Below are 18,238 nucleotides of genomic sequence, written 5' to 3'. Positions count from 1 at the left end.
ATTGAAGTTAGGGTTATGTGAGCTCTTCTATTACAGAAAAAAGAAAAAAAGACTAAGAAAAGAGATGCATTTGGAGATGGGTTATCCTTGAGGTCCAAAGTGTGGAGAGTTTATATCAAGCTCTCAGGATAAGTAACTTCCTTGACCCTTCTAGATAAACATGGCAGCTGTGGGGAGAGGAGTCATTCCATGAATGGCTGGTTCCTGTCCAGTTTAGATCCCAAACTGACTTCTGTCTGCTCTTTGGAGGCCTGTGTGAGTCCCCTGTCTCGTGTGATTTGGCCACTAACCAAAGAATTATGGCTTCTCCAGGCCTCAGTTTCCTTTTTTATTGGCATGAGATCTCTGGGGAGTCTTCTGGCTCTAAAGTTATATGAGTCTATAAGTCTGATAGAAGGCCCTGGAGAGGAATACAGACGACTGAAGACGGAAAGTTCTGCTAAAAAATAAAAATAAAGAAAAGCCAGCTCCATGACCCTAGCAGCTATGGAGGAAGAAAGAAATGGAAAGAGGGGTGATTTCAGAGGCCCCACGGCCCTCTAAACATTTTCAACCTTTTTAAATTTTTTTTTCTTTATTGGCCACTTTCCCCCAAGCAAAGCTGGCACAGGAGAAACATTGGTGCTCAACGTGCAGACCTTTATCTAAGTTACCACAGGACACTAGATTTCTGCTTTTTTTTTTTTTAAAGAGCCCTGAACTGGTAATGTTGGGATGGTTTCTGGCAAAACTGAAGCCGGCTAACAGCCCAAGCCATCTATACAATCCATGCACAGCCTCTCTGTTACCCCACAGAAGTGATTAGAAGTGGGTGGGGTTGAGGAGAGGTGGGTCCTCCTCCTCAACGTTAGCCCTGATGAGAATCTAGGTGATGGGAAGACGGAGTTCCAGCCCCGGAGTAAGCAAGAGAGACTGGGGAGAGTGCAGCCACCTCTCTCCGCCCCTTCCTCCCCCATCCCACTCTCCCTCCCTCAACCCACCCACTAGCCAGAAGCCATCCTTCATCTGCCTGGCTTATTATCATATTTTTGTGTTAATACATTCTGTTGATCTGCAATGTCAGGTTGGATAATGAAATTTAAATTGGGTCCCTTCGATTTCCAATGGCTAAACACTTGTGAATCTAACTCGGGGCTGCCATGCAACTTAAAGGCATTCTAGAGTGTCAGTCACACAGCACAGGCACCCCACACTGCAGCGCTTTCTTAGGGAGATGATTTTTTTTTTCCTGATGAACATTCGCAAAGGCATTTGCCCAGGATGCAGACAACCGACATCATTATAGCAAACCAGCTTAACAGGGAGCAGTCTGATGGGGCAAATGCGTGGGCCACCTTCTCCCTATTTTCTGGCCCCCAACGGCCAGGTCTCTCAAGGCCACACTAAAGGGCTGAAGGGGTAAAGGGACCAGGAATGCTAAATTAATGGACATTTTTCTTCGCCAATAAATAAGAAAATAAGGATCACTCACTGTATTTCAGACTGATCACAGCAACATCCAGATGGAAATCCAGGTGGTTCAGAACAAGCGAAAATGCATCATCTTGACACCAAAAAGAAAAAAAAAAAAAAAAAAAAAGGAGGGGAAAGGAGGTTGATGAAGAAAAATCCAACTGCAATTATCCGTCAATTTTAGTCAACATCGGCACAAATCCAACTGTGCTCTGCTGGTTTCTCTCCCCCAATCAATGCCTCATTCTGCCGCGGTCAACTTTTCTTTGCCGAAATTTCTTTGCAGATGTATTATTAATTCCCTCTCCTCTTGTGGGAAATTCAAAAAGAAAAGAAAACACCACCGTATCAGGTCTTTACTTTCCTTAAAAAAGCCCCAAACTTTTCATTCCAAAAATATCTCCTTGGCTGACTTTCTCCTTTATAGAAAAAAATGAACAGACTTTTCCTTTGTGGATCCTCGGTTCTCCATTTCCAATCATCCTTTTGGGCAAGGGGGAGGGGGCAGATGTTTTATTATTATTTATTTATGTCAGAACACACCGACCCCCGCGGGTCTGGCACTGGTTTATTTCATTTCTCAACGCTCCCTGTGTGCACACATACACATTTGTGCTAAGATCCAGGTCTCACAAGAATCAGCTTCGTTCTTCCTTCTCTCTTGCACAATCAGTTTATCCACTGCGTTCGGTTCCAAGAGAGAGCTGCGTCCCGCATCCTTCATTTTTGCAACGCACCCAACCGCCACCGCCACCAAAAAAGTCTCCTTTTACATCGCCGATGCCTCTTCCCAGCACCCCCGCCCCTCGAAGAATTTGGGGATCAACTCCCCCCACTCGCCACCCTTCCGGCCGGCCCCGTCTCCAAAGATCTGATTAGATTTCTCATCACAACCCGGTGCGCAATTGGATTTTTGATTTCAGCCACCCGGCCAGCCACCTTCCCCTCTCCCTCCAAACTCTCTGTTATATCCTGTCTCCTTCTTCTCTCCACCGCCTCTGCAATTTCATAATCTCACGTTAAATGGAGTGCGGGGGGCGGGGGCGGGGGCGGAGGCAGTGGAGGAAAATTTCAAGGCTCCGTCAGCTGTCAAGAAGAAACCCATTCCTTCCCCCCCTACTTTTTTTTTTTTAAGGCTCGGGGTGGCTTTCGCTTGCTCTGTCCCCGCCCCCACCCCGGCACCCGGTTCAGCTCCTCCAGGTGTTGCAGAACTCCGCGATCCGGGCCGGGATCACGGGGGAGACGCGTGACGCGGTCCTTCGCCGGTGGCCCCTGCCAGCCCCCGGGTCCCCTTCTCCTCCATCAGCGGGCGGCGGATCCGGGGGCGCCGCGACGAAGGAAGTTCAAACTGGGCTTTTATTTCAAATGGGGAGGGCGAAATCAGGGGCTCGACGGGATGTTAGGCAAATGAAAATAATAATAATAAGGAAAGAAGATAGAAAATAGAAAATGGAACGAAGGAGGTTAAAAAAAAAAAAAAACCCTAGTCGCTGACTCCTCTCATCCTTCTCGAGTGAAACTGCAGCTTTGATCTCATTTCCAGCTGCGTGGGGTACATTTTGGAGCCACAAGTTGGTTCCTCTTCGCGCAGACCTTCCCGACGCCGGCTAGTCCTCCTCGAGGAGACGCGTTCCCCGGAGCGCAGCTGCTCCGCGCCGTCCTTAGCGCCATCGCCCCGGCTCGCGGCTCCCAGCGCGGCAGAAACCCCGGTCCCCTTCCATCCACTTCGGCTGGAACTCTCTTCCTCCCCAGCCCGCTCCTCTCTCCCCCACTTCCCCCGCCCCAAATGATGAATGCGCTCCCAGTGCCGGCGGCAGCTCCTTTCTCTCGGCCAATGCCACGTCCCAACGGTTTGGGTCCCAGCTCCCCAAATCTCCTCTCAGACTGCGGTCCCCCTTCCCTCCTCTGCCCCTCTTTCTTCCCCCTTTCCCTTTCCCTGCTTGCGATCAGTAAAATACAATTACCCAATTACCTCCCATCATCTGAGCACTGATTGGTCAATTGCATTAACACTTGAAGTCGGGGAAGCCGGGATTGGAGCCTCTGCAGCGTGGCACCGCTGCCACCTGGAGGGCAGAGGCAGAACAGCTGCCGTGCAAAGCAACCCCCACGCTCGGAGGTTAGTAATAGGCAGAGAAACTCAGGCACTGTGTGGGAGAAGTTGTCAATTTTTTTCTAAAATCCTGCCTGTTTTCATCCTGAAAGCCGGGAGTTGGAGCTACAGAGGGGGAAGACATAGATATCAAATCACCACTAGGATTCAAAAACAACAAACCCCCAAAGCTGTTGCTTTCAGATAGCTGGACGTGACCATCTTCCCTCCCTAGGCAAGCGGGCTGAGCACAAGGTAAGGGTTAACGCAGTACGATTACCTAGGTTAGACTAGTCAGAAGGAATCTGCGAGGGTGGGAGCCTATGGTCCAGCAGGGTAATCTCACCAGGAAGAAATCCTGCAAAGGCAAGATAGGAGCCTTCAGCCTATGCAGTGTTGCAGTAAATTGGCCTGTTCAGTTTGTACAAGACATCCAGGACAGTTTGACAACTCAATTTCAGCATTCCTCGCTCCCGGTTGTGGACTTTTCCATCAACTCATATTGGGGGTGGGTGAGGCGGGTGGCACATTTCAGCTTCACTGAGTCTTAGAAAGATGAAGAGGTCCACATGATGATATTATTAATAATATTTCTATGTTAGCTTCTTTCTCCACTGCCCAGTTGGCATGCAGCCTCTTCTGTAACCTATAGTCACTTATTTTATACCATTCAGGTATGTGACCTTGAGATATGAAATGGATAAAATTAGGAAGGATAATTCAAATAAAACACTATATAGGTTGGGGGAAGAAGGCAAATAAATATTTCTGTTTCAAGTTGCCTAATCAATGATCTCTGTGCCGGTTTACTTTTGAGACGTCAGAATATGTACTTGGTTTGAAAACAATTTCGAACAGGCTATAGGCTACTCTGTTAAAGCATATTATATACTTAAGATTTGAGTGTTTACATTACAAACCATAATGAAGTGACTTTCAACAAAAGGGAGAAAATTTTTCCTAAGGGAACATTAGAGGTATATCCAAGTTCACATTAAACGTTCTTTTATTTTTCCTGTTCCCATTATAGTACATGGGTATTTTTCTCACTTAGAGTTTAAAAAATAAAAAGTATTACATCTATATGTTTCTTTGGGTACTAAGCACACACTCTAATCTGTATTTCAGATGTCAGCACCTGCAAGAGAAAAGGCCTTTCTTTACACATGGATTGTGATTTATTATAATTTCTCTGCTTTTTTTGCATCAGAATGTGAATTTGTTCAGGGGTAATGGCATTGCTCCTAGTTTTACATGAATGCTGTATTGATTAATTCAAAACACTAGTGGGCAGTTGACTATAAGTCTAATTTGTCTTTTGAAGCCTTTACCCTTATATGCCAATTACAGTTTATCAACTAATAAACCATGAAAGACTGCTCTCACTAGCTGCTCTAGATAGCTTCAAAGGAGTCCACCTTCTGGTTCTGAAGTAAGCTACAAGTCATTTGAAACGAAAATTTTCTTTTTGCGGACTTTGACACAAGGGAAAGGCCAATGATTTGTTTTTCAAAGCTGATTATTAGTTACCTACCCAACATCTTTAAAGCCTTTCGGAATGAATTAATCTATCAAACAAAGCAGCAGTGAAGGATCAGTGCTATTTAACCAGAAAGAAAAAGGAGAGTCTTCCCATTCCTGAGTACCTCTCCACTCAGCAGCTACAACTGCATTTCCCACATCAGTTACCCATTCACGCTACATGACCTTGCATTGGTCACTGGACTTTCATTTTTTTGATTCAGACCCAACCAATGATTATTGGGCATCCATATGGCATGGTTTCTTTTTCTTTCTTTCTTTCTTTCTTTTTTTTTTTTTTTTTTTTGGCTGACTTCTCATATACATCACCTAATTTAAAACTCTAAAAGCTTTTAAAGATGGTGAAGGTGACACTAAAGCCACATACTTAGTAAATGACACAGACAAGTCTTGAACCCAGATCCACTCAATTCCAATTCTTCTGCTTTTGCTACAATTTCTAGGTTTGGGAAGCATCTGAGACAGTCATAAGCATGCAGGCTGTCTTTATCAGCACTGAATCCCAGAGGTGAATTTGTAACCCTGTGGGGGAAATGGAATTGCCACATGTGTCACTGAATGACCTTACTCAAAGAGAACTGAAAGAAGCAGTCAACAAGCTAACTGTCACACAAATGTGCATGCAAACTAAATTGTTGAACAATGACATAAATATAGATATTTATTCAGTAGGAGTTGCCACGATGACAGCGTATGTGTTCAAGTAAAATTCTTTATAAAAGCGCTTTCAGAAGAAATAATTGCCCAAAGAGTAATGGATTGGTCAGGTTATCACATTTCCAGTTAGCCCATTTAGTTACCAAAAGCGTGGACAGGAGAGACGCCATTAAAATGAGATGACTTGGGAGGAGAGGGGTGCAGAGCTCACATGGCAGTTTGTCCTACAGACAGAGAGAATTCTTGTTGATCTCCTCTCCTGATTTGCAGGCATCTGGGTGGGGAAATAAAATCATGTTGTTTCACTGTGTGCTGATGGCTCTACCTGGTGTAATCTTTAGCAAACAGCAGAGGACAGCATCCTGTAATCAGAAATACAAACTAGCAAACAGAATGAACTCAGTAGCTTTGCTTTAAACACAGAGAAGCTGTGGATGCATCTACTGCATTAACTAATTTGATTTAACAGGCTGTAGGCTGCTCTGTTCAAGCACAACACATACTTAAGATTTGAGTCTTTATGTTATGGCTTCTGGGAAGAGATAGTCCCCTTTCGCTTCCAATACTAACAAAAGGGACCAGAATGTCCATGGGATAATTGTATCAAGCTTGCCTCTACAGTCACACGTAATGAAAAGCATGTAGATTACCTTCATTAGACCAACTTCCTTTGAAAACTACTTTAATAATCAAATGCCATATTTAGTGGGAACTCCCTACATGTCATGTTAGGCAATATTCCAAGAATGTTGTATCTCAGAATCAGAAGATGACTATATCCTAATAGTCATCTGTTGTTTGTTCGTTGAAATATAGATGAAGATACTCAAGTCCAAGTAGATTTGCAAATTTATGTTGTTTTTAAAGTATGTCTTCTACTACCCTCCCCCACTTCCATCCTATATCGTCTTACTTTTCTATGTCCTCATGCTTCTAAAAATTTTAAATACTAACTAGCACTTAGCGATAGCTTACAAGTGCCAAGCAGCGTTCTAAGTATGTTGTAGATGTCAATGCAGGCAATTCCTCCCCAAAATTTTAGGAAATAGGTACAATTATCATCCCATTTTATAGATAATGAAAATGGAACTGAGGTTAAGCAAGGGCACCCAGCTAGGAAGTGACAGAAGCAAGATTTTAAACTCAGGTTATTTTGCTTCAGAGATCATGGTTGTAATAAATACTTCCTATTACTTATTGCATTGGATGCAAATCATTTGCTCATCTATGTATTTCCCCTAAATTATGACTGATTTCCTAAGAGCATATTTTTTGTATTTCTAGTACTGTGGATATAGTTGAATAAATGAATGTCTAAGATTAAGACATTAGGAAATGGAGGAACCTACATTTTTTTGTCTCTTACTGCGGTTCATAAACTCTCAGAAATATGAGACACTTTGTACTTCAGTAAATATACTTCAGTAATTAGATAATCCCTTTTATCAAATAGAATACTAATTAATAAATAGAAAAACCAAATAAAATAATTTAATCAGAGAATTGGAACTTCTCTATCACTTAGCTTTGCTGCATAATAAACCATCCCAAAATTGGAAGCTGAAAACACTAACTATTTATTATTTCTCACAAAGTTACAAGCAGTCAAGGATTGGTTAAGTGGCCCCTCTGAGCTTGGCTGGTTTCACTAACAGCCGATCTAGAATGGTCTCAGCTAAGGTCACCGGGACAACTCAACTTTCTAAGTCTCTACCCTCCATCAGCTTCAGGTGACAGCGCAAGTCTAAGAGAGCAAGCAGAAAGTACTTGTTCAAATTTCTGTGTGAATCAAATCTGCTGACTTCCTCTTGGCTAAAGCCAATCACTTGGCTGTAGCCGCTGTCAAAGAATGAAGCAGATCATGCCACCCACAGCGGGAGGCCACCGCAGAGGAACATGACAAAAAGGAGGGCAGGATTAGGGTGATCGCTGCACGCAACCACAAACTTCTATCCTGTACAGATAAAAAATTTCCTTTCTTTCCTGAGGTTTACAGGAAAGAAAATTCTCTGCATTCAGTCACTTATTTATTTCAACAGATGAATATTCACCTCCCATTCTGTGTCAGGTATTATGGGAGTTAGAAGTTATCACTAACTCCTCCGCTGCCTCCACTTCCCTGAGCACATCTGCTGGTGCTGAGTCAGGAAAGGCTCACACGTCTGCCCAATTCTCTCACTGTATTACTTTACAAAGACCATTCTCAAGTTCCGCTGTGGACTCTTTTGCACTAGTCTTTCTTCTGATCCATTCCATCCCCTCCCTAGTACCAGTTAGCTTCTGAAAAAGAAAAACTGATGGGAAAAGGAAGAAACAATAAAGGGAAAATATGTGTAATAACAAAAACCCCACAATACTGGGAAAACCCTTTACATAGAACAAAGGATTCATATTCCATTTCATAAATGGTTCTTACGAAAAGCTTCCAGAAAGAAATGAGAAAAACACAAATAGCCTTACAGGTAACTGGGAAAACACACACACACACACACAACTAGTCAATCTGCAGAAGAACTGGGTTTTTGAACACTGATTGGTACCCAGATTACTTAGCACAGTGCCTGGCCCTTCTAAATATATTTTGATAGAATGGATGAATCAACTGTTTACTTGGTTGAGGGAGGAGAGTGAGTAGATAGGAGGTATGCTCATCATAAGCAATGGTGATATAAAATCTGGTCAGTTTTACCAGAAATAACTATAAAGAGCTGGGGCGGTGGCGGAGTCAAGAACCATCCGTACATGGGGGCAGTCCTGGAGGACTTACGTGTAAGAAAACTAAATGTGTTCAGGACACCCATTTGGGTGACAAAAGCGGGAAACTGAATGACATGTGCAGCACGATTCCATTTAAGTAAAAGTAAATACACAGAGAAGTTGGGAGGCTGTTCCCCAAAATGGTAACAGTGGTATCCATGGGTCATGGAATTTGGGGTGATTTATAATTTCTCCTTTGTATTTTTCTATACCGTTTGTTTATTTTTACAAGGAGCATGATCCATTTCTACTTAAAAAAATGGGGCTATTTTAAATAATGCAGTAACGGAAAATTTTTGCCATATAGGAGCCAAAAGGGGCAGAAGACACTTATATACAGTACGTTTCCAGCCATGGAAATAAGAATGGTGATTTACCACCTTGCTAACAATATAGTGGTGTTCTTTGGTGTGAGACTGGGCTTTTTTTTTTTTTTTTTTTTGAGATTGGGTTCAAAATTTTGAACTACTGTTATATTACTTTAATAATGGGAAAATAAATATAAAAGAAGTTAAAAAAGAAAGAAAACTAAATGTGTTCAAAGCTCCATGAATGTTAGTCAACAGCTGATGGGTGCAGAATTGCTCATTTTGCAGCCAAAGGAGAGAGAAGGTGGTTCATTCTAAGAAAATAACTAACTAACTAACTAACTTGTGGGCAAAAGATGAGCGAGACTAAAGCTTAGCTAAATTAATATACTCAGTTATGGGAGGGATGATCAGACTATTAAATGCCATGCAAAGATCAAGAGAGTCCAGATTTTGAAATTAGTCTTAAAATATTCTTTCTAGGAGAGTATCAATCACAAAGGACATCTGGGGAAAAAGGGGGTGAGTGAAGGGGAAACATCTTGAGGGAGAATACTTCCTTTTTCAGACCACCCTAGACTACAGGACATTCTAGGACTGACTTAAAGTAATCAGAAGAAAGCGGAAAGAAACAACTTGTATAACAATCTGGCAAACAATTCTACATCAATTTAGACCCAGCTACATTTTAGAAATCCCTTTCGATGGCGACCCAAGTCCTCATAGAACACAGTCTCTTGTATCAACTATTTCTAAGAAAGATGGAATTTGCACACAAAAACTACACGGTGGCATTTTTGTATTGTCTAAATCAGGATTCTTTGTGCTGAGAAGAAACGTGCCCGTAAAGGTATCTTTAAAAGTCCACCAGGAATTAGTAGATGGTGTGAATTGAGTTGTGTAATTTGGGGAGACAGCTGCACTTTGCCTAGCTACATCAGCAGTTGATACTAAACAGCTCCTAAAGAATGCCGCTTTGTTTCGGCAGTAGCCATGCGGTGCAGATTCAACAAATGACAGCCTTCTTCTCCCCTGCATGTTACTGTTGTGTCTTCAGAAAACGAAGTGCATAGATTTCAAAATTCTGTTCTCTTCCCATTGAAGGTGCATTAACACATCTGTGATTCCAGGCCTCCAGCTGATTTAATAGCGTATGATTCAAATAATGTTAAACAAGCTGCATTTTTTTTAAATGTCCAGGTTTCTAACAGGCACAGCATTCCTGAGGGGAGTAAATGACTGTCTAGGAGGTGCTGCAGATTTTAAAGAAATAATTTATTGTATTTATAGGGAAAATGGAAACACTTATCGCTTGAATAAAATAATTCTGCAAACACCGAAGATAAACATATATAAAGATATGTTACTCTCATTTCAAAATGGGAAGGGATCTTTTAAACTCATCAACAATTATGTGAGTTTTATAGGGAAATGAGATATAAAATAAGTATTCCTGGGTCAGATGAAGAGTATGAGGTGTGTATGGACTAGCAGTCTTATTGAATAGAATGAACGCTGGGTGACTGTTAATGGATTGAGTGTTTGACACTTCACTGCAACCTTTAGTTAACAATCTTCCTGAAAAGAATTTTTATTACAATTTTGTGAATTTTTATAGAAGTTCATATTTTCACTAGGATAACAATTGTGTCACATGGCAGAGAACCTGAATAGACATTTTTCTAAAGAAGACATGCAGGTGGCCAACAGGTACGTGAAAAGATGCTCAACATCACTGACCATCAGGGAAATGCAAATTATAACCACCACGGGTTACCACCTCACGCCTGTTAGAGTGGCTAACACGAAAAGGTCACGAGCAGCAAGTGTTGACCAGGGTGTGAAGGAAAGGGAACCCTTGTGCACTGTTGGTGGTAAATTGATTCATTTACTGTGGAAAACAGTATGAAGTTTCCTCAAAAAGTTAAAAATAGAACTTCCATATGATCCAGCAATTCCACTTTTGGGTATATATATATATGGAAGAAGTGAAATTAGGATTTTGAAGAGATACCTTCATCTCCATGTTCGTTATAGGGTTATTTACAATAGCCAAAATGTAGAAATAATCTCTGTGTCCATTGACAGATGAATGGGTAAGGAAAATGTGTGTGTGTGTGTGTGTGTGTGTGTGTGTGTGTGTGTGTGTGTGTATGTATGTAATGGCATGTTATTGGGCTGTGAGAAAGAAGAAAATTGGAGACAACATGGATGGACCTTGAAGGCATTATGCAAAATGAAATAAGTCAGAGAAAGACAAATACTATATGGTCTTACTCATATGTGGAATCTAAAAAAACCAAACTCATAGAAACAGTAGGATGATTTTGTCAGGATCTGGGGGAGACATGGGGAGATGGTGGTCAAAGGATACAAACTTTCAGTTATAAGATGAGTAAGTCTCAGGAATCTAAGGTACAGCATGGTGACTACAGTTAACAATATTATACACTTGAAAGTTGCTAAGAGGATAGATCTTAAATGTTCTCACAGCACATAAAAATTGGAATTATGTGAAGTGATGGGGTATTAACTTACCTTATTTTGGTCATCATTTCATAATATATACATGTATCAAATCATCACATTTGTACACCTTAAACTTACACAATGTTATATGTCAATTGTATTTAATAAAGCTGGAAAAAATGAATCAAAGAATACTGAAAAAGATTATGCTATGTTGAAATTTAATTTATTAATTTAATTCTCATTAATTATACCTAAATTTTTTTGTTACTGGTTTTATTGATTTTAGTGGTGACTTTAAAAAGACCACTGATTTTTCTCTTTTTCTATTCTCAATTCTGCTTCTTTTACCTGTAGGGTTAGAGGGTGACAAAATTATGATATTGAAACAAAATTTCTCTTTGGAGAGTTCCACCCCCCTTTTTGGTGTCTTTTCCTCTTTATTCCTCTTTATATAAGCCTCAGGCCTCATTCTGTGTATTCTTCTTCTCCAATAAGAAAGATACTAAGTAAACAAATTTGCATGTAGGTGCTAAATGACAATTTAGTACAACCTAATCGAATCCATTCATTTATTTAACAAAATTTTATCTAGTACCAAATTCAGTGGGTTCTGCAATACTGCAACTAGAAAACGTATTAGGAACTTTTCGTTTTCCCCCAGAGATTCTTATATTTTTTAGAAAGGATTAGTGTATATTCAGAAAAAGGATCTGCTTGATCTAAGGAAAGAGCATGGAGTGGAGCCCAGAGCAGTTAAGTTTGGAATCACATAGACCTGAGTTTGAATTAGACAAATATTTATCGTTTGTACTTGAGGAGAACTGCTAATCCTTCAGGGCCAGGGCCTAAGGAGGATGTGTGGCCGGAAAGGAGATGAAATGCCAAGAAATGAACTTGCATATAGCAGCCAGGTCAAGGATCCTTTTATTTTTATTTATTTATTTTTTGGAAGGAGTTTGTCTAAATATCATTATCATTTATCACGGAGGGATATTAAGTTAAGGAGTGACATGCTAAGTTTGGGAATTGCAGAAGACATTCTAAAGGGCATTATGCAAGTGACCTGCAGAAGAGGAGCAACTTGGACACCGGAGAGCAATGAAGAAACCAAGGGAGCTCGTGAGGATCCAAAGAAAGGCAGCAGCTTTGGCGTCATAGAGAGGGAGATGGGTACAAGAAATGCCAAGTGTTCAAATCTGCAAAATGTTACAATTTGCATGTTTACTGCTTGTGCATATGTGCGTGGGTATGTGTGTGTGTGTACACGTGTGACATTAGACTTGGAGGCTATTCATAACTCTCCTTCAATGTAATAAAGCACTTCCTGAAAAGAAAGCTTTCTGAACAGGGAATGGGTTGCTTCGCAACATTGTCACTGGAGTGGTTTAAGCACAGGCTGCAAGTTGTAGTGGGGTCCTTAGGCAGGGTTACATGAGCTAAGCAGTTCCCAAACATGGTCCCCGATTCAATTTCCGCTAGTCCACTATAGCAAAATGAGAGGAGTGAGCACAACGTCCTGGGTTTGTCCTAGAAGTTTGTTGAATTTCATGTAAAAATCTTCACTTCGTGGTTAATTCTTTCCTATATTTTTTTACAAATATCATGTCCTTTCTTATTCTTATTCAGTAATGTTTTAAAATGTAAATATTCGGCAAAGATCCAAAGTTGGAAACATTCTGTTGAGCCACTGTCTATTCATTTTAATGACATGAAAGACGTTCAAGTCTGGGGCTTGCTAGACTCATGACCTTTGAGGGCCCTTTTCGTCTCTTAAATTGAACACTTTTATCAGAATATGTCTGCCTGGAGAAGTGCTTACATGTAGATCAACAGAATGGTGTGATTGACATTATTTGGCCTTTCATAAAACAAATTGGTTGTCTCAGAAGACAACTGCAGAAAATCCTCCCCCAAATTTCCCAGTGCAGCCTTTTTCAGAAAGCCCGATTCCAAAGTGAAATTGAGGACCTCTTAGAAACGCTTGCTGAGATGTTCTTCTCACAGCAAAACACAGCCCTGGAGAAATGCTAAGAACCAGCTTGCTGGGATCACTCACCAGAGTCGACTCTTTGGGCGCCCCTCACCCGCAGACCTACGGAGGACCGGAGTCAAAGCATCTTCCACATGTGACTTCAGGGACTCTTTTTCTCCTTAAGGTGCCGCTGACAAGCAATGCCACCTGCCTAAGCTTCAAGTCCTAGAAAGGTGCCACTCAGTGTAGTGCAGTCAGATGCCACGGGATTTCAAATGGAAATGACATGAATTCATTTCCCCGAGAACAAAAAGAAAAGGAAAAGTTGAGAAGAAAGACACTTCTTATAAGACCATATGCAGATTAATGGCACCCACTGATAGATTGAAGTGTCAAAAACACACCTTTCAGATATAAATGAAGCTGCTAAAAGAGTTGGGGAGCTCTCGCATTCTGTCTTATTCATATGAAATATTAACTGATAACATCAAGGTAAAATGAGTTTTTCTTGGTCTCTTTAGCTTCTTCTCTACCCCCAAAGCTAACTTTTTGGACAGCAGCCCCTGGGTAAAAGAGGATAAGATCTACCCAAAGGGCATCTCATTGTACTGAGAATAAAATGAAAATTCCTTATATTGACTTATAAAATACTACTTTTCTGGGCTTAAACCTCCTCTCAGCCTTTCTTCAACCTTATCTTACCTCATCTGCTCCCACACCCTAGCATCTCCAGCCAGAAGGGCCTTCTCTCCAGGCGGACAATGGGGTCTTGGCACAAGCCGGTCCCTCTGCCGGGAACATCCCCTCCCTGGTCTTTGGGGGCTCTGATCACTCTGATCCTCTGGGAGAGGCCCTCTCTCCCAAGCAGCTGAGATAGCTGCTCATATTTTAATTTGGTGCAGAACGCTTATCTGATTGTCTCTTTTTGCTTGTGGAGTTGTCTTCCTCTTCTGGACGGTGCTGTCCGTGGGAGCAGGGGCACTGCCTGTCCTGTTCACGGCTGTATCCTCCACTCCTGGTATTCACAGGGAAGCCAACCGTATGGCACTGATAAGGAGCGAAGGTGGAGATTTGACAGGGAGGCACGGGGTCCCTCGAACATCTGTTCTTGGGGTCACTCTTGGGTAGGGCTTAACTGAATGACAACTATGCACCTCGTCTTTATATATACATTCTGCAAATACCCCCAAAAGGAAGAATTTATGTTCCTAACTTCTAAGTATATATATACAACATTGGGTAAAACCTTGGGCACTTGGGTGCAACAGCTGAGGTTTGAATATTGGCTCCCACTACCTCCCGGTACTTCCTGTGTGACCCTGTGTCAGTCACTTAACCTCTTCTAGCCTCAGAGACCTCATCAGTCACTGGTCACATCCATTTCACACAGTTACGAGGATGAAAATGAAATACTGCACCTGTAATAGTTAGCCTGGTTCCTGACACTGGATGCGCACTTACTAAGCATTTGTGGCATTTGCTTTTATTAATAAATATATTTTATCAAGCTTTCAGTTACTGCGAGTTCTCTCCTCTCTCTTACATGTTGTTACCTGGTCAGTCAAGTCATTTTTTTGGCTCTTGCTTAACAATGCAGTGCACGTGACAAAAAAACACAGACCCTCAGCCCACGTTCTTTGGGGAAATCCTTGGTATCTCTACATATCTCATTTGGCCCTAATGTGTGGCTAGAGGTTAAAGTTCCTGTCATCTATTGAAAGACATGGCAGAATGAATGTTAATACCGCCTTTGGAAGCATATTAAAGAAAATGTCATTTCGTCCTTCTCTCTCCTCTGAAGATTTAGTTATTGTATCTTTAAAAAGGTCAAGCTTTTCTTCTCCCTAAGTTTGCAAAGAAATCTTCGAATGTGGAGTGACCTTGAACTAATTGCTTTACCTTTCTGTGTCTCAGTTTGTCTGTTTTAAGTAAGCATAGTCATTCCTAGCACGGCAGCTGTTCCCTTCACGGCGGTGAAGTGAAAATTAGTTTCTCATGTTCAAAACCAGAGTCACCTTCAGAAGTGCCCCCCGCCACACGTCCGCGCCTTCGTTCGCTCATTTGTCAGGCTCCCCAGGTCCCCCGTGGGTAACAGTTTTTGTACGTGTCCCTCCCGGTACACGCCACGAGCTTTCACGCCAGCTCAGACTCCGAACGCTCTGCCCTCGTCCCGGACTGTTTCTCAGCCCGTGGTCTCGCCTTCCGCCAAAGGCGCCCCCGCGCAGCTGAGGCAGCACGGAGAGCACCAGCAGCCACTTAAAGGCGCAGGGAACGCTGATGGGGAGCTGGCTGCGCGTCAGGCCCTGGGCTAAGCCCTTCGCGGGCCTTGTCATCTCGCTGCAGCTCCCGAGACTGACGTGCCCACGTTCAAAGACTCTCATTAGCTTCTCGATTATACCCACATTCCTCACTCTCTATAACGCGCCCCCGATCTTGCTCTGCCATTCACTACTATTTAATGATCTCAGGCAAGATGTATAATCTCAAAATGCCTCAATGTCCTCATCATTCCAATAAAGAAACAATAACACAACCTCTTGAGGTTGTTGCAGGGTTTATTTCCTGTGGCACAGATTGTTCGGGTCAGATAGCTCTGTTTGGGGGTGGGGGGGAGAGGGGATGCTCTGCGTCCTAGGATGTTCAGCAGCATCCCTGGCTTCTGCCCACTAGATGGCAGTATCACCCTCCCTCCTCCCTCCTCCCTCCCCCGCACCCCTCCCACCCCGGGTTTTGAAGTCAGTCTCCAGGTATTTGCCTAATCCTCTCCCCACCACACACGTATTGAAAACTGCTAGGGTATTGGGAAGAATACATTAGATACCTTCAGAAGCTGGACCGACATAAACAGTCTAGTTCTTGGGAACTCCTTGTATGTTTCGGTTGCCCCGTTTAACCAGGGGACTTGTGATTCCCAAGACTAGTCCTAGGTTTTCTCGCCTCCTTGCTTTGTGGTTTTTTCCACTGACAACACTCTCCTGTGCTACCTCTGCCTTGCAAATTCTCACCCACCCGCCAGAATACTTTACGTTGCTCCTAATTCTCCCCAGCTGAATGATGTTTCTCCCTCTAAATACTATTACCATGTTTCTACCTCAGTCATGGCCTTTACATTCTGCCAGATTATATAGTGATTGGTGTAATTGTATGATTCTCCTACAGGGACTGAAAACTCCAGGAGAAAGTGATTCTTTGTTTTTTGTCTTTTTAGCCATCATAGAAGTGAGCACGATTTCTGGCATTTATTAGTGGCTCATTGAATGTTTGTTAAGTTGAATTTAGAGCACAGAAGAAATAAATGACTTATTATAAGCCGATGCCTACAAATGTTCAAATAAACGAAAAAGATGTTAGAGAATAAAAACTTAAAATTGTTTCCAGATGCTTGTTGAAATAATCAGATAACTGAGCTTACAGAGGTTTATTGTTTACGTTATTCACGTGACAGCCTTCATTCTGTTTGTCTTCGCACATGTAGGAACAGCTGAGAGAGAATTACAGTTGTCATTTGAAAACTATTAAGTGATTTGCCTACTGATGGAATCCGTATTCTTCTGCTAGAAACAGAGTTTATCAAATAAAGAAGGTTCAAGAAAATCCACATTATTGTTTTATTAATCAAGAGGGAGGGCCAAGGAGGCAACTGCCACTGTGGAACGATGCAAGGTGCAAAGTGAAATTGAACCTTTTTGTTCTGCTGTTGAACAGGCCAAAAGTTGAACCCGTTGTCTTAGAAAAAAAGCAACCTCCCCCTCACTGCCCACCACACACACACATACAGTATGTTATGGTGGCTGAAATTCCCTGCTCTCTAAGAATGTGAAACCTTGGCAAGTTATACATAACCTCTGTGACATGATATGTTTGTGACAAAGTAGAAAAGATAATGATCTTCAGTTTGGGAAACATGGATTTGTTAGAGCTAGCAGATTGCTAGTTATGAGCAGACAAAGGGGGATGCAGGCCACATGGCAGGAATTGGGCAGAAAGGAGGGGCACAAGACTAATGCAGGAAACCACACATCATGTAAGCACCAGGCGTCCCCCGACAGAGAAAGAAAAGCAGGAACCTTTGGGCTGATAAGTGGTCATACATTTTGGGGTGACAAGTGTCCTGGAGGCCGACAAAAAAAGGTGGGAAAAAGCAGGAGTCTCCAGTATCCGAATGTGACCTCTTGTTCATTATGCCCTCATTTTAATAAAATTAGCCTTACAGATTAGAAGTACCATCATGCACCAATGCCATGACACCTCTGATCCAGAATAAATAAGGACAAAAATCCTTCCTCCCTTCGGAAAGTTGGAGTTGAGATGAAAATCAGGGAATATGACCCCAAACCCTTCCCTCCCCAGTGAATGTCCTGCCTGTTCAGTTTTACACCCTATGCAACCAACTTGCCAAAGAAACTCAGGGCAGCCACTCACCTGAGCCTGCCCGCTCTCCCCTCGAGAGTGTACTCTCCATCCTTTAGTAAATTCTCACTTTACTTTCTTAACTTCTGTACCTTGTTTCTGAAATTTTTTCTGTGGCGAGACAAGAACTGAATCACTGGCAACAGATTCAACATTAACACTCAGCAGTGGCCCTTAACATCACTGTGACCACGGTTAGTTAAATAATGCACCGCCCTCCCCGACCCCTCCAAGGATTTCCACATCCTAATCCTGTGAACCTGTGGATATGTTTCCTTATGTGACAGATGGGACCTCACGGAGGTGACTGAGTCGAGGATTTGGAGATGAGATTACCCCAGATTATACAGGAGGGCCAAGTGTACTCACAAGGATCCCTGTAAGAGGCAGTGAGGAAGGTCAGAGTCTGAGAGAGAGCAGCGAAGATGCCACACTGCTGTCTTTGAAGAAAGAAGAAAGGGCCACAAATCTAGGCCTCCAGAAACACACCCTTGCCTGGAGCCTCAACAGGAAGGCAACCATGCGGACACTTTAATTTTATCCCCTCGGGGCTGGGTTTGGATTTCTGAGCTCCAG

General features: G+C 42.4%; 1 protein-coding gene across 9 annotated transcripts in view; it reads right to left on the bottom strand.

Moving 5' to 3' along the window:
* Positions 1–18,238, bottom strand: part of LRRC4C (leucine rich repeat containing 4C) — a 1,085,469-nt gene that overhangs the window by 151,740 nt on the left and 915,491 nt on the right. For 2 of the 9 annotated variants that reach the window (XM_031459773.2, XM_031459774.2), the window contains exon 1: positions 1,472–3,439. The exons of the other annotated variants lie outside the window; for them this stretch is intronic. The gene's annotated coding sequence lies outside the window, so the exon portion shown is untranslated. Of the gene's footprint in view, positions 1–1,471; positions 3,440–18,238 lie in introns of those variants that run through there. 9 annotated transcript variants of the gene reach the window in all.

Source organism: Camelus dromedarius, chromosome 12, assembly GCF_036321535.1.
Source record: "Camelus dromedarius isolate mCamDro1 chromosome 12, mCamDro1.pat, whole genome shotgun sequence".
NCBI classification, from domain to species: domain Eukaryota; kingdom Metazoa; phylum Chordata; class Mammalia; order Artiodactyla; family Camelidae; genus Camelus; species Camelus dromedarius.
This window is presented reverse-complemented; position numbering and strand designations above follow the sequence as displayed.